We start from the raw sequence: 15,319 nt of genomic DNA on the forward strand, positions 1-15,319 counted from the left end.
ATTAAGGAGGGCACTGGTGATGAGCACTGGGTGTTCTATTTCAGTGATGAATCGCCGAATTCTACTCCTGAAACCAACATTGCCCTGTATGTGAACTACCTGAAATTTAAACAAACAAACAAAAACATGGCAATGGGAGGAAATGGGAGGGCTGGGAAATTTTTTGTTTTTAACCTGTAGACCGGGGGTTGGCCACATGCAGCCTGCTGCCCGTTCTTGTAGGATCTTCAAGCTGGGGCATGGTTTTTACATTTTTATCAGTTCAAGAAAAGCAAAAGAATATTCCACAACGCATGAAAATCATGCAATTCAAATCCATGTCCATGAATAAAGTTTTATTGGAAAGCAGCCATGCTCATTCATTTACAAATTGCCTCCTACTGTTTTACACTCTAACAGCAGAGTTGAATAGTGACCACATGGCCCACAAAGCCTAAAACATTTACTATCTGGCCCTTTCCAGAAGTTTGCGGATACCTGCACTAGACCATACCAGAAAGACGAGAGACTATGTTCTTGTCAGCATTTGGTTATTTTGCCACCCAGCACCCATCTCCTTCCTTCTGCAGGCCTACCCCAGTTGCTTTCAGAGGAAGACCTTCCCTCTCAGCACAGTCCTTTGGGTGGGGTCCACCTCTGTTAAGATCAATCATTAAGCCAGTCCCCTTGGACTCAACAGTGAAGTTGGAGGCAATTATCTCAGCTAGTCCAGAGAGAATCCTGGGACATTCAAGGATTCTCTCACTTTTCCCAAGAACATGAACCTGAGATACAGAATTGGAATCACTAGTTTCAAGTTTGAACTAAGCTAACACAGAGCGAAAGAAACACGGGCACAGAAGCAGAGAGACACACCAGGTGCCTACTCCTTGCCTACTACCTACCACGTGCCTAGATCAAGCCAGGTCTGAAACCAAATACACTCTTCAGTTTGAGACAGTTTTGCTCTTATTTGTTTGAATTTTATCTTCTGTCACATGCAATTTAAAAAATAAATAAATAAAAGAAGTAGTCTTCACAAATAGAGTTCCACTTCGATTTGATTCCAGAGAGCACTCAGGTCCACAGCATTAACACAGGAAAGCTCTGTAAAGGTCCATGAAATGGAATGACAGTTTGAACAGTTGAGAGCTGGGAAAAGGAATCCCTGCAGTCCTTTAGATAGACAGAGGTTAATAAACACAAAGAATGTAGAAGCCTCAAAGGCAAGTCACATTGAAAATAAGAGCAGCAGTATCAATGACCATTGACTGTCAACATGGGCCCCACATTGTGGCACATGTTGGTCCAATGTGGTGTCTTCCAACAACATATTAAAACCCCACGGAACAGAGAAACAGATGGTGGGAGGTCTTATCTGTCCCACAGTTAGAGGAAGAGATTGAAGCCAGGTCTGCCCAATTTGAAAGCCCATGCTCACAAATGCTTTGACTATTAGGGTTCCTCTTCCTCAGACACCGGTCCTGGGAGATAAGGCAGCCTGCCAAGGGAGACCTAAAAACTGGGATCAACATGTCCCTTCCTATGTGACCTTCAGCAAGGGACATTTCCACATCCCCATTTCCTCACTTATAAAATAGGGTGGTCATCTGCCTGTCTCAAAAAGTTGTCTGGAGGATTCAAGGACAAACAAAAACAAAAACAACCCATAAACTCCTAGCACAGTAATGGACACATCCCAGGAACCCAAGAAGTGCCCATCTTGGGTTCGATGCCTAGGCTGGTTCAGGGTGGTCCTGTTGCCCTGAAGCCTCTTTACAACCACAGTCCAGCAGAATTCATTCCAAAGGAACATGCACACGCTAAGCTGCTCTTGGGGGACCCCCAGCAGCCACTAAGCTCTGAGAGTGTATCCTTCACTGGCTCCTGGTAATGAATTGTGCTTTTAACCAGCCTGATGCAGCCAAGCCTCAAGTTCCCAAGCTGAAGCCCATTAGCATACACAGCCCCATTTACTGATAAATGCATGTAATTTGTTTCCAGCGTGTCACTGTTTTATGGCTGCTTCCTGTCTTGGGGCTCAAGTGATAAAGTTTTATGCAGTTGTAGTTTTTTTCTCTTAATTGGAACTGTAGATTTCAAGAAACAAAAAAAGTGTGTTTAATTTGAAATCTCTCATGGGTTTGCAATCCTTTGGTGCATTTATTTTTTTTTTTTTTCCTTTGGTGCATTTAAAGGGAAACAGAAAAAGGGAAAGGATGAGGGTAACGTCTAATAGATCAACCTGGGTAAAGAAAATCAAGGCAGCTTACTCATTAAATGAAGGAAACACCTTCTTTGTGAAGACTGGGCCATTTTGTTGTATTTCTGGGATGCTGTGACCATGTTTAATGGACCACAGAAGCAGAGCTAAGAGTCCCTTACCCTGGACAATGGATGGTCAATGGAAGCAACTTACTGTGATATCCATTGTCTGTGAGATACCCAGCCCTGCAACATACTTGTACATAACCTTGGTCAATAATTTATGTAAGTTTCAGTTTCCTGTTCTGTGAAATAGGAATAAAAGTTCTCAGTTCATAGAGATGACCCGATACTTGGTTGCAGTCAAGAAGACTGTAAGAGAATCTACAAAAGTATAAATGGGCACACATGGAAGCTCACCAGGAGCTCCCAGTGCTCTACAGACAAGGCAGTAAGTCTGTCCAGAACACTGCTGCCAGTAGTCTAAACAGACTTCATCATTCCCGTCTTAGCCCTCTTGTCTCTTAGCTCGTGCTCAAGTTCAGAGAAGCCAGCCTTGAGTGTCGGCTTGGCTAACCTGCCTGCTGTAGGTAGAGAGAGAGGAAGTGTAACAGCCCTGGGAGTAGGACACTACCTCACACCACAGAGAATCCCATGAAGATATGCACCAAGCCAACTCTCCCCATCTTGAGACATATCCATGACAACAGGATGGTTTAAGGATAAACAACCTGACACACAGAAAGCCCTTAGCAACGGGCTAAGAATGGAGCAGATGGCCAATAAATGGCAGCTTCTATTATTGCTATAATTATCATTATTTTTAGCAACTACCACTCTGGCCACCAGGGGTGAGATAGGCAGGTGATAAAAACAGACTCATTTTTTATGAATTCATGATGAGGGATCATGGGGAGAGGATACAACTATAGACACTCAACAGCGGCCAATGCCTCTGTTAAGAATACCAAGGCATAGGGATGCCTGGATGGCTCAGTGGGTTAAACCTCTATCTTTGGCTCAGGTCATGATCTCAGGGTCCTGGGATCAAGCCCCGCATTGGGTTCCCTGCTCAGCGGGGAGCCTTCTTCCCCTCCCTCTCTGCCTGCCTTTCTGCCTACTTGTGATCTCTCTGTCAAATAAATAAAAAACAAAATATTTTTTAAAAAAAAGGAATACCAAGGCCACTCATGAACCATTCTCGGTATGCATCGTAGTCCACCTGGACACTGGGGACCATCTCCAGCTCCAGCAAAACTGGTGCTGTTATGCCAGGGCCTCCCCTCCAATTTGCAGTTTCCCCCACACCATGATCAGGGTTCTCAGCTCTGCTCATGAAGTTTCTTCTATCTGAATGATTTGCCTTAAGTCCCAAGTATAAGCAAGATAGATCTGAGGTCCTCTGAAGTTAACATGTAGGCTCAATCCTTCTGATTTCAAAAGAATATGGGTATGCTTGCATACTGTTTGCATCGAATATATAGCTGAAGTCTCGGGAGTAGCTCAGTGTAACTAGGCAGATGAAGGTCGACATGGCAATTAATTCTTTGCATCTCTCTGCTGTGTACAATGGGGATTTTTTTTAAGGGCAACATTCTCACCAATGGTTCAAGTCCTATTCATCAGTGGCTTTAAACTAAAATTAAAACTGAAGTAATACCTAAGAAACTGTGGTCTTTTAACAATCTGAAAGGGGATTATTCTCTTCAATGTATGATTTGAGTTGCTTCTAGTAGCCTTAAGATATCTTTGAATTGCTTGGTTTTCCATGTAGCCAAGGTATATGATCGTGTATTAATGGTGAACCTGAGGCCTTAGGAGCTCAGAAGAGACATCACAGTCAACAAACAAACAAACAAACAAAACAAAAACTAAAGCACCCACATATTCAGTGTTGGGTAAGATTTAGTGAAATCAATAGAAAATTAGTATTGTGTTTAAAGTTACTATAATCTAGAATATATAATTTATTTAAAGATACTTCACTTCCCCACCCACTTTCCCATGCCGGGTCTTTCACCCATCCTGGTATGTTCAAGATGTAACCCAAGTTGTGATAGTGATAGTGCAAAATGATGGAGATTAATTAATCAAACTTTAGTTAAGAGTTAATACACTGGATAGTGTATCATCCAAATGGTAACTATACAGTGCTTCCCATCTGCTGGGAGCAGTAACGTGTTCTGGGGATGCAATGAGGAGCAAAGGCAGTCAGGGAATGCTGGAAGTCTCCAGACTTTGGGGAGAAAAACTCAGTGATTATAGAAAGAAAAGCAAAGAAATGCAAAATGTAAAATTGATCACTGCTAACAGAAGGGAAAGCTCCTCAGAGAGGACAAATAAGGTTTCTCTAACCTAATGCAGCAAATGAGCTGAGAAGCAAAGAATATGAATTGGTATCGCCGTCCAGCAGCGATAATAATGACCCTCCATCTGGTTGGGTTTCAAAAAAGAGCCCTTTATTTCCTATGGCCATCGCTTATATAGGAGAGCTAAGCCAATCACCATAGACAGCGATATGCATCCACACCAATCTTAAGCTTGTTACCAAGTACCCACAGCATAGCAATAGTTCAACAGCCAATAGGTAGTACTTCCTGGTTACGATCAGTCACTCTAGACACAGTGGCAAATCACCAGGCACCTTTTTACAAAGCTCTGCGGTTGACGGATCTCCGGGCCCCTGGAGCATCCGCCCTCACAGTTCCCCCTTTTTGTTTTATGGTAGAAGGAAAGACTCAGCAGGGGTCGTGTCAGTCTTAGGTTGTCGCAAGGCCAAGAATATCCTTACCCGTCATTGGATCATGATGCTTATAGGATCATGTCCTGTCTTAGGTTGGTATATTCCGCCTACGATCTTACCCGTCTTTGACTACCGATCCAGCATACTGAGCCATACCTGGGGCAACTGTCCGAACTCGATGGATAACAGAGCTTGTTTGATGGCAGTGGTATCTCTTTTACGAATCCTCATCATGGGGCAAATGTACCATAAGCAACACACCACAGCGAATATCAGCAATCCACCCATGGATAAGAACCCAAACCATTGCTTCCCCCATCCTACAGTCAGTAGTTGTATTACAATGTCCATTTGTTCTTATAGCAAGTCAATCCGCTGATTAGCAAAAAGAATACCTGCAGCAAGACGATCATTAATTTCACTCTGGGTTTGTAGAGCTTCTGCGGTATTCGTAGACAGTTGATTAATCTCCTTGGCTATAGGAATAGCAACGGCAAGTGCAGTAGCAGCGGCAGCGGCGGCAGCAGCGGAGGTGGCAACAGCTGTCACCACGGCAGCGGTGATACCAAAGTCTCTTTTATGTCTCAGCAAAACTGGAAGGTCTCCCTCTGGGACAGAGACGAGCATAGGCAAAAACACTGGAATACGCATTATCATAGTAAATGAAAAGCCTGTAGCATTCCAACATGGTGTAAGGAAGCAAGTGTTTGACATACAATTCAACTTATTAGAAATGGTTGTACTGTTACTGACAAGAAACATAAAAGGGGGGGCGAATACAAACAGGAGTAGGCATAAACATGATATTTTTAGAACAAGTTTGCACTTCAACACTTGTTTCAAACGTTTGGGAAAAGTTGTGCTTTTAAGAGGAGTTATATAATAAATTAGTAGTTAAGAGAGCGGGGTAAGTAGCAGAGGAAGACGTTAAAGGGAGTGGATAGGGCCAGGCTTTAACAATGGCCCAAAGGGTCTGTCCTGATGTCATGGTCAGGAGTGCGTGGATCATCATCATCCGGATTATCGTCACCATGGCTGTCGTCCTTTTGGGCTTCTGCCTCTTTTGGTGCCGAGTGTAAGACTGGCTTGACTAGCCTAGCCGTTCAGGGACCCAAATAGGGAATGGAGCGTTCTCTGGAAAGACACAAACAGAGCCTCGGCTCCAGATTAACACTTGGTCTGGGCCTTTCCATTGACCCGACAGAAGGTCCCTCCAAAGAACCTCAGGTTGAGAATTGCCTAGTGTGCACCAATGTCTTTCGGCGGCAGTACGCTGGTTTTTATCCACATTCAAGAAATTTAAAATGTAGAGGATAGTGGATAGTTTGTCTCTTGGGGATCGGAATGTATCTCCTATTCCCCCTTTTTGCTTAAATAAGGTATTTTTAATAGTTAGGTGGGCACGTTCCACTATGCTTTGACCCTGGGGATTGTAGGGGATACCAGTGACATGAGTGATTCCAAATGTAGCACAAAATTGTTTAAATGTAGTAGAGGTATATCCAGGGCCATTGTCTGTTTTTAATTGTTTTGGTATCCCTAGAACAGAGAATGAATGCAAACAATGTGCGATAACATCTTTAGTTTTTTCTCCAGAATGCAAGGAGGCCGTAATAAATCCAGAGAAAGTGTCAATGGAAACATGAACGTATTTTAAGAGTCCAAATTCGGGCATATGTGTTACGTCCATTTGCCATATGTGATTAGGGAGTAACCCCTTTGGATTGACTCCCAAAGAAGGTTGAGGGAGTAAGGAGACACAGCGTTCACAGGATTTAACTATATCGTGAGCTACAGCTTTAGTAAGTTTGAATTTTAATTTTAAGGTAGACGCGTTCACATGGAATTTCTCATGAAAGGTTTTTGCTGCTTCTATAGAGTTAAATATATATGGATCTTTAGTAGCAGAATCGACCAGGGCATTTCCCAACGAGAGGAGCCCAGGTAAGTTAGAATGTGCTCTTAATGCCCTATAAAATAAGGATGCTTTCTGTTCCAAATAAGAACTTGTAGTGCTCTTAAGTAGGTATGTACAGAAGAGCTAATAGATATAGTTCCTGCTGTTTCTAACAGAGATAGTACATATACTACATATTTACTATCAGAAAATAAATTGAAGGGGCAAAAGGAGAATGCCTTGAAGACCTCAGTGACTGCTAATAATTCCACATGTTGAGCAGGGGTAGTGGGAAACAAAAATGTATTAATTTTCCCATTTGCCATAAAGGCGCCAGTTCCATTATTGGAACCATCAGAAAACACCACAGGGGCGTTATCAATAGGTTTTTGGCTGGTTATCCTTGAGAAAATTATGGGATGTTCTTTCCAGAATTGCAATAAAGGGTGGGAGGGATAATGATTGTCAAATTTAGCAGTAGTACTAGTCATGATAATGGCCCAGTTAGAGGAGGAGTTACTCAAGAATTGAAGTTGGGCAGGGATGTAGGGTGTGATGATCAACGCGGGTGACGTCCCAAAGGAAAGGGTGGCTATTTTGATGGCTTTCAGAATTAGTTCAGCTATGGCCTCTGGGTAGCCCTTAATAGGTAACCTTAATAGGCTAATTGCTTGACCAGAGGCATAGCCTGATCAACATCCCCAAAAATTCTAGATGCCATTTGGATAAGTCTATCTACAAAATCTGCATGTGGTTCATTATTTCCCTGGATAACTTTTGACAATTGACCCTGTAAATCACCTGTGCCTTGTATGGTTTTCCACGCCCTAGCGGCAGCAGTAGCAATTTGCAAATACACTGCAGGTGGAAAATTGATCTGATTTTGATTTCCCGAAAACTGTCCTGTACCAGTCAGCATTTCTAAATTCCAAGCTCCATTCCCAGCTCCCGCATTACGGCAAGCAGTTTCCGTACAGTTATCCTGATTTGCTATTTTCCACATAAGATATTGCCCTCCAGACAAGCAAGCTCGCGCTAGATTACTCCAGTCTAAAGGTGTTGGGTTTTGTTCTGCGAGAGTCTCGAGTAAGGTAATAGTATAAGCAGCCTGAGGGCCATAAGACATGACTGCTTCTTTTAGTTGTTTTACTTGTTTAATATCTAATGGCTGGTGCATGCGATTCCCTTGCTGATCTTGAAAGACTGGTAGGGCTAAGCCTAACTGTCGTCCTATTGAATTCCAATCAGTGACGTCATGTCTATTGTGCGAGCAGGCTCCTGGGAAGCTACAATTTATTTCAGGATTATAAGGTGGGGGAGCTGAAGGCTGCAACGGTTCACAAGATAAGTTGCTTAATTTTTTTGCTAACTCATCCCCGAAAGCTCTTCTTCCTCTTCTGAAGAGGTCCCTATAGTTGAGGCCTTCGATCGTTCCTCTTTTACTTCCTCCAAGACCTGTTCCCCTACTTGTAGGCTTTCTTTTACAATCTCAGGGGGTTTGGGGCTAAGCAAACAGGATCGTATGAGAGCCCATATAGCAAGTGTGCCAGATGGAAGGGGTTTCTCTTTATCAACCTTCCTAAGATCCTCCCCTAAATGTTCCCATTGTGGAATGTTTAATAATCCTTCATCTAGGAACCAAGGGCTGACTCCTTCTACGGTGCGCAAGAACGCCCGAGCAGTTCTCATTTTCAAAGGAGTTCCATTTGCTTTTAGCAACTCCCGCAGAGGCCCTTCCATATGTATTCTTGAGACCTCTGAACCCATAGTATATCAGAAATAAATAGTCAAGAAGCAAAGAAAAGACTAGTCTGCTATCGTCACTAAAACAGTGAGCTTTCTCAAGATCGTCACTAACACCAGTGAACTTACGTTGTTATCGTCACTAAAACAATGAACTTTCCTAAAACTTCTCTGGCCAGAATTTTCTTCTAAATAAATTCGTCACTTACCTCAGTGCACTGTTAGAAACGGAGAAAGGGGGCTCCCGGGCTAACTTGAGCCGCCCCCTCCAGCCGCGGTACAGGCAGCAGCAGCCCACCGCCCAGATCCACACAAAGTACTCCACACCGAACACCACGATGGTCACGATTTCCAAGATGTAGAGCGCTCCCTCCGAGCTCTTCTCGTACTCCTTGATGGTGGAGAAGACCGACAGCACAAGGCAGGAGAAGACCAGCAGGAACACGTAGGCGTGGTAGATGAACGCCCAGCCGCGGGGCCGCTCCAGCACGTTGTACAGGAAATTCTGCAGCTTGCGGTAGAAGGCGTTGTGCTTTGGGGGCTTCCCCGCGCCCGCGCCTCCCGCCTGCGGCTTGCTCAGGATGCTGCCACGCTTGGGAGCCTCGGAGCCGGCGATGAGCAGCGCGCCGTCCGGGGTGGAGTCGGGCGCGCTGGAGTCCAAGCCCACGAAGCCCACCTTGAGCTTCTAGGGTCCCCGTGCGGGCCACCATCTATCGCCGTCCAGCAGCGATAATAACGACCCTCCATCCAGTTGGGTTTCAAAAAAGAGCCCTTTATTTCCTATGGCCATCGCTTATATAGGGGAGCTAAGCCAATCAGCATAGACAGCGATATGCATCCACCAATCTTAAGCTTGTTAGCAAGTACCCACAGCATAGCAATAGTTCAACAGCCAATAGGTAGTACTTCCTGTTTAGGATCAGTCACTCTAGACACACCTTCTGGCAAATCGCCAGGCACCTTTTTGCAAAGCTCTGTGGTTGACGGATCTCCGGGCCCCTGGAGCATCCGCCCTTGACAAATTGGCACCCAGGTCAAGAGGGGATGGGTAGGTAGACAGGAAAACTTTTGTCAGGCAATTATCCAACCTGCCCTATCTGCATTCCTTCCTAGGAAATTGCAAAGTCTCTGAACCTCATTATTAACGGGGAACTATTTATGTCCCTAGACCCATCCTTCGCATGCCAACCAACTGAAGGACAAAAATTCTCAAATCCAGTGTTAGTGTTCAAGCCTCGATGAATAAGACAATGAAGATTATACAGATGACAATAAGATGTGGTTCACCCCTGCCATCCATAAAGCCCAGTCTAGTTTTAAAAACACATCTATACACAAAAATCTAATTATATTAAAAACCTAATAATTAAAAATCTAACCCTCATATGTTGCTGGAGAGAATGCAAAATGGTACAACTACTTTGGAAGACAGTTTCCAAAGTTGTCAAAAAAGGAAGTTTCTTTTAGAACTAAACATATTCTTACCATATGATCCAACAATCACACAACCTTGGTATTTACCCAAAGGTGCTAAAAACTTATCTATACACAAAACCTGCACTTGGATGTTCATAACTGTTTTATTCATAATTTCAAACACTTGGAAACAAGTAAGACATCCTTGTAGGTTGAGTAGGTACATTGGTACATCAAGACAATGAACTCTTATCCACTAAAAAGACATGAGCAATCAAGCCATGAGAAGAAATGGAGGAAACTGAAATGCATAATTCTAAGTGAAAGAAGCCAATTTGAAAAGGCTACTTTAAAAAAAATCATACTCTATAATTCCAACTGTCTAACGTTCTTGGGAAAAAAAGATAAAACTACAGAGACAATAAAAAGCCCAGTGATTGAGGGGAGGCATGTGAACAGGTGGAACACAAAGGAATTTTTAGAAATTTAGAAATTTTAGAAAATACTTTGCATAATATAATAATGGGTACATGGCATTAATCATTTATCCAAACCCACAAAACGTCCAACACCAAGAGTGAACCCTAAGGTAAACTCTGGACTTCAAGGGGTTATAATTAGTGGAAGTTCATCTGTGGTGAAAAATACGCACTCTGGTGGGGATTGTTGATAATGGGAGAGGCTATACATGTATGGGTACAGTGCATAGATGGGAAATCTATGTACCTTTCTCTTGATTTTGTTATAATATAAAACTGCCATTAAAAAAAGAAGAAACATAAGGTTTTCATTAGGTCTTCATGTGAAGTAGAAATTGTCCAGTGGGAAAGTGAAGAAATATACCCCAGAAAGATTTAATGGAGGAAATAAAATCATAGATAAGAAACTGAATGTCCAGGGGCGCCTGGGTGGCTCAGTGGGTTAAGCCGCTGCCTTCGGCTCAGGTCATGATCTCAGGGTTCTGGGATCGAGTCCCACATCGGGCTCTCTGCTCAGCAGGGAGCCTGCTTCCTCCTCTCTCTCTCTCTGCCTGCCTCTGCCTACTTGTGATCTCTCTCTGTCAAATAAATAAATAAAATCTTTAAAAAAAAAAAAAAGAAAAGAAACTGAATGTCCAGTGTGATTTTAGCTAAGGAATTGATCAAGTTGGCCCACTTCTGCCTAATCTATATCCAAGGAAGATAATGACTGATCTCCAATCTATTTTTTTTTCAGATTTCTAAAAATTTTTCTTTCCAGGCAACCAATCCTGAGACAAAACTTACCCAGGAAAACAGTGGCACCACTAACAGAAACAAGGGAGAGAGGAAAGAGAGTTGAGCTTTGAGGGAAACAAAAGATCAACTTAATCTATTAGTAAGGGGTATGCCTAGGAGCAAACCAATAAATCATCAAAACCTGTTAATTTGGGTATCAGTATAAGAAAGGTGCTTCCTGATCAACATTCACTCTTGAGCCCTCTTTGCTGTAGAAAAACTACAAACTACAAAACTTAACAAACTTTGGATGGGGATGAATAAGCTCTTCACTAAAGAGGCCCCAGAATTGTGGAGAAGGTAGAAGTATGCTAATGGACTGGATCAGGGTTTTTCAAACTTCATTCACTCATTTAACTATTCCTCAGTATGAATGAGGTAGTAAGAGACATACTAGCAATTAGCTAAGACTTTGTCTTTGAGGTGCAAAGATAACTACAAGAATATACCTATGTCAGGGTGCCTGGGTGGCTTAAGCCTCTGCCTTCGGCTCAGGTCATGATCTCAGGGTCCTGGGATCGAGCCCCACATCGGCGTCTCTGCTTAGCAGGGAGCCTGCTTCCCCCTTTCTCTCTGCCTGCCTCTCTGTCTACTTGTGATGTCTGTCAAATAAATCAAATAAAAAAATCTTAAAAAAAAAAAAGAATATACCTATGTCAGTAAAAGACAACCTATGTTCAGACTATGTGCTACAACCAAACCATCTATTGGATCATTTCTGTCTCCTGTATTTTTGAACACTGGACAATGTGTAATTGAGTAAAATTTACTGATCATGAGCCAGGCCATTCTAAAAGATCTATGCTCAAAGAACTCTCTTATACAGAAAATACCTCCAGTTTATACACACAAAAATGAGACATAGAGAGATTGAGAAGTTTCCAAGGGTCACACTACTAGAAATGGCAGAGCTTGCTCCAGGGGCTACCCTCCAACTATCAGACTATACTGGCTGGACAGAGAGTGTAGAGCTCCTCTGTGAAGTGAGGTCACAGGGGCTTGAGCTGAAAGGTTGCTAAAGGGGTTATGCACAGAGGGGAGGGGCTCTGGAAATCCAGAGTTCTGATGGACGGTATATATGCCATAGTTATACAAACATAAGAAAAAGCATTTAAGTAATGGAGACGATTAAGGTGGAAATAACAAAGGTAAGCACACTATGGGATTAAGCATTTTCAAAGAATATATTTAATATAGTATGTAAACTAATACAAATTCAGGATAGTATATGTGTGTCATGATTATACACAGTAGGGATAGAATAAGCGTAAGGTGGCATTTATTTTTTTATTTTTTTAAGGTGGCATTTATTTACTGGTCAGAAACTGGTGGCATTTATTTACTGGTCAGAAAGTGGTGCAGAAAACAAAAACCACTCGAGGTATCTTGAAAAGTCTGAAATCGAATTCAGGGATTAGATGTTTGGAAAAGAAAAATCACTCAAAGAGTTAGCTAAATGTAATTTAAAGGGCTGCCTCTAGACAATCTTAAGTCCTGCTCACCAAGGAGTTCAGCTCTCCATCTCAGAGAGCACTTCCTAGCCCCTTGATGGTTAGTGAAACCTGGGAACAGCTCTGATCACTGATTTCTTAAAGAGTAAGAGACAAGCATTGCTTCCAGGTCAGAGCAGCTAATTTCCAGGACAACAACCCTCCACCCCCTTGGTCCCTTTATCATGGCACCCAGCCAACACTGAGTTGATGGCTACCTCAACTGTCTAAAGATTAGAGTGAGAAGACACAAAGCACAGCCCTCGCCAATCTACACAGGGCACAGAGCATAAACAAGAAACAAACTTTTGTTGTGATAAGCCACTTAAGATTTTGAGGTTTGTTTGTTACCCAGCAGAACCTAACTTATACGGACTCCAAGAGGTTCTGCTCTGAAGATGATCAGCTATCACAACCATGATCCAGAGAGCAGGAACTATGATTGCCAGGGAACTACCAAGCCGTAGCTGTTTCCATGGTTACCACCACAGCTGAAGCCAGATAACAGAAGAAAAGAACAAAGAGTGAACATGGAGTCCAGCTGCTACCAACATTCACATTTATTGGCAGCACAAAAACCTGAGGGCAAACAAAAAGAATGGTCTTTGCCTCCCTACTACCTTCAAAATCTCAAGGTCATCCCCTGGCCAGCACCTGAAATTCCATCAAGAATCCGAATGGCCAGAGAGATAGGAGAATGTGGATTTTAGCATTTTCATCCACATGAGGGAGGAGTATGGGGACAGAGAAGGTGATGGACACCAGTACCAAGCACAAGATTGTCAAAGCTTGCTCCAGGGACCCTCTGGCCCAGAGCCACTGGGGGTGCCTACCACCAGATGCCGAAAGTACATAATCAGAACCCCAGAAGGCTTGGCACCTGCACTTTTTACAAGGACCTTGAATAATCCTCATACACACTGTAGCTGAGGTCCTCTTGACGGTGGCCAAGAGGATTTGTCTATAAAAGAGACCAAAAAAGAAAAAGGTCCAAAGCAAAATGGCTCCTACATGAAAATTTTACTATTTTTATAGAAAGAAAAGCAAAGAAATTTATCCTGTAAACTGCATGTTTCTTACATAGTTTTAAGTCCTATTAAAGTTGGAGATCATGAAAATTTCATTTAGACCTAAAAAAAATCAAAACAAAACTATTCTTTCGTCTCACAAACAAGGATGATAAAGTACAGACAGGTTAACAATTTTGCTTAAAATGAATATTTGTAGTGAGACCAAAGAAATGATTGAAAAATCATATTAGATTTACTCTCACCAGTCACTTGAGTATTACCTGCAGAGAAAACAAATCTTGGGACAGCCTTCATCCAAAATCTACAAACAGCTAAGCCTCAAGCCACAATCATATTCTTTTATTATATACTATGTACTCCTTTGCCATTTGAGCTAACATCTAAACTTGGGGAGATTTCACATAAAAGTCTGTATAACCAGTTGCTTTTGAAAAATTAAAAGAGCTGACTGTTTGGGGCCCACACTCCCAACCAGCTCCTCTGGAAAGAAGTTCTCAAACCGCTGCCCAACCTCCAGGGGGACACTCTCCAGTTTGCTTCAACTCCCACCAGTCCTATGAATTTCAGACTGAGGATCAAGGTCCATTTATCACCATGCTTGTCTTTTCACTATTAAGGAACATTTCTCTAGCTCTATGTCAATCAAAAGTATGTAGCCAGTGATGCTGTTTGAGTTCTTAAACCTTACCATTTATATTTTATTTTATGGGTTTTTTTTTTAATTTTTTTAATTTTTAAATTTTTTTTATTTATTTTATTTTTTTGCCTGCCTGGCCACTAGAGACAATTTGCCACTGTGCCCTGAGAGCATCTGGTGGCTTTTCTGCCCTGAGGACAAATTTGTGGCACAGGGTCTGAACTCCGACTGAGGAGAGCCCCCACCTGGTCACCTGCAGAACAGCAGCCCCGAGAGCTCACTATTTTTGTCTTCTGGCAGGCAGGGCAGTTAGGCGTGCTGCTCCGTACAGAACACCACAGCGCTGTGTTTGAGGTAATTAGTCTGGCTCTAGAATTAGCAGTTAAATAAATGTTAATGAACAGCTGTTCCCAATAAACAGGATAAATTGAAATTAATAATTGCCGTATTCATTTAACAAATGAATTACCCACTTTTTAAATACACCGACATAATGTGTCGTCTCCTGCCAAGTCAGGCCGGTCTAACAGAATTTATTTAGTGGCAAAACTGGGCAGATTGGGAACTTAGGAAGGCAGATACCATGCCACCCGCCGTAAGGATACCAAGAAAACTGAGGACTACTTTGTTTGCTTCTATTTTAAAAGGTAAAAATAGCTGATTGACTAAGATCCAAACACAAGGGAGAAGAGAGTAATTGCTTTTTGCTGAAAGTAGGATACAGTTGTGCCGGTGTTTCCCAAAGGGATTTGGTTCTGAGACCCTCACCTTTATTTTTTTTATTGGAGGCACTACTTGCTCATGAATATTTTTTTAAGATTTTATTTATTTATCTGACAGACAAAGATCACAAGTAAGCAGAGAGCCAGGCGGAGAGAGAGGGGGAAGCAGGCTCCCCGCTGAGCAGAGAGCCAGATGCAGG

This window comes from Neovison vison, chromosome 1, assembly GCF_020171115.1.
Source record: "Neovison vison isolate M4711 chromosome 1, ASM_NN_V1, whole genome shotgun sequence".
NCBI lineage: Eukaryota > Metazoa > Chordata > Mammalia > Carnivora > Mustelidae > Neogale > Neogale vison.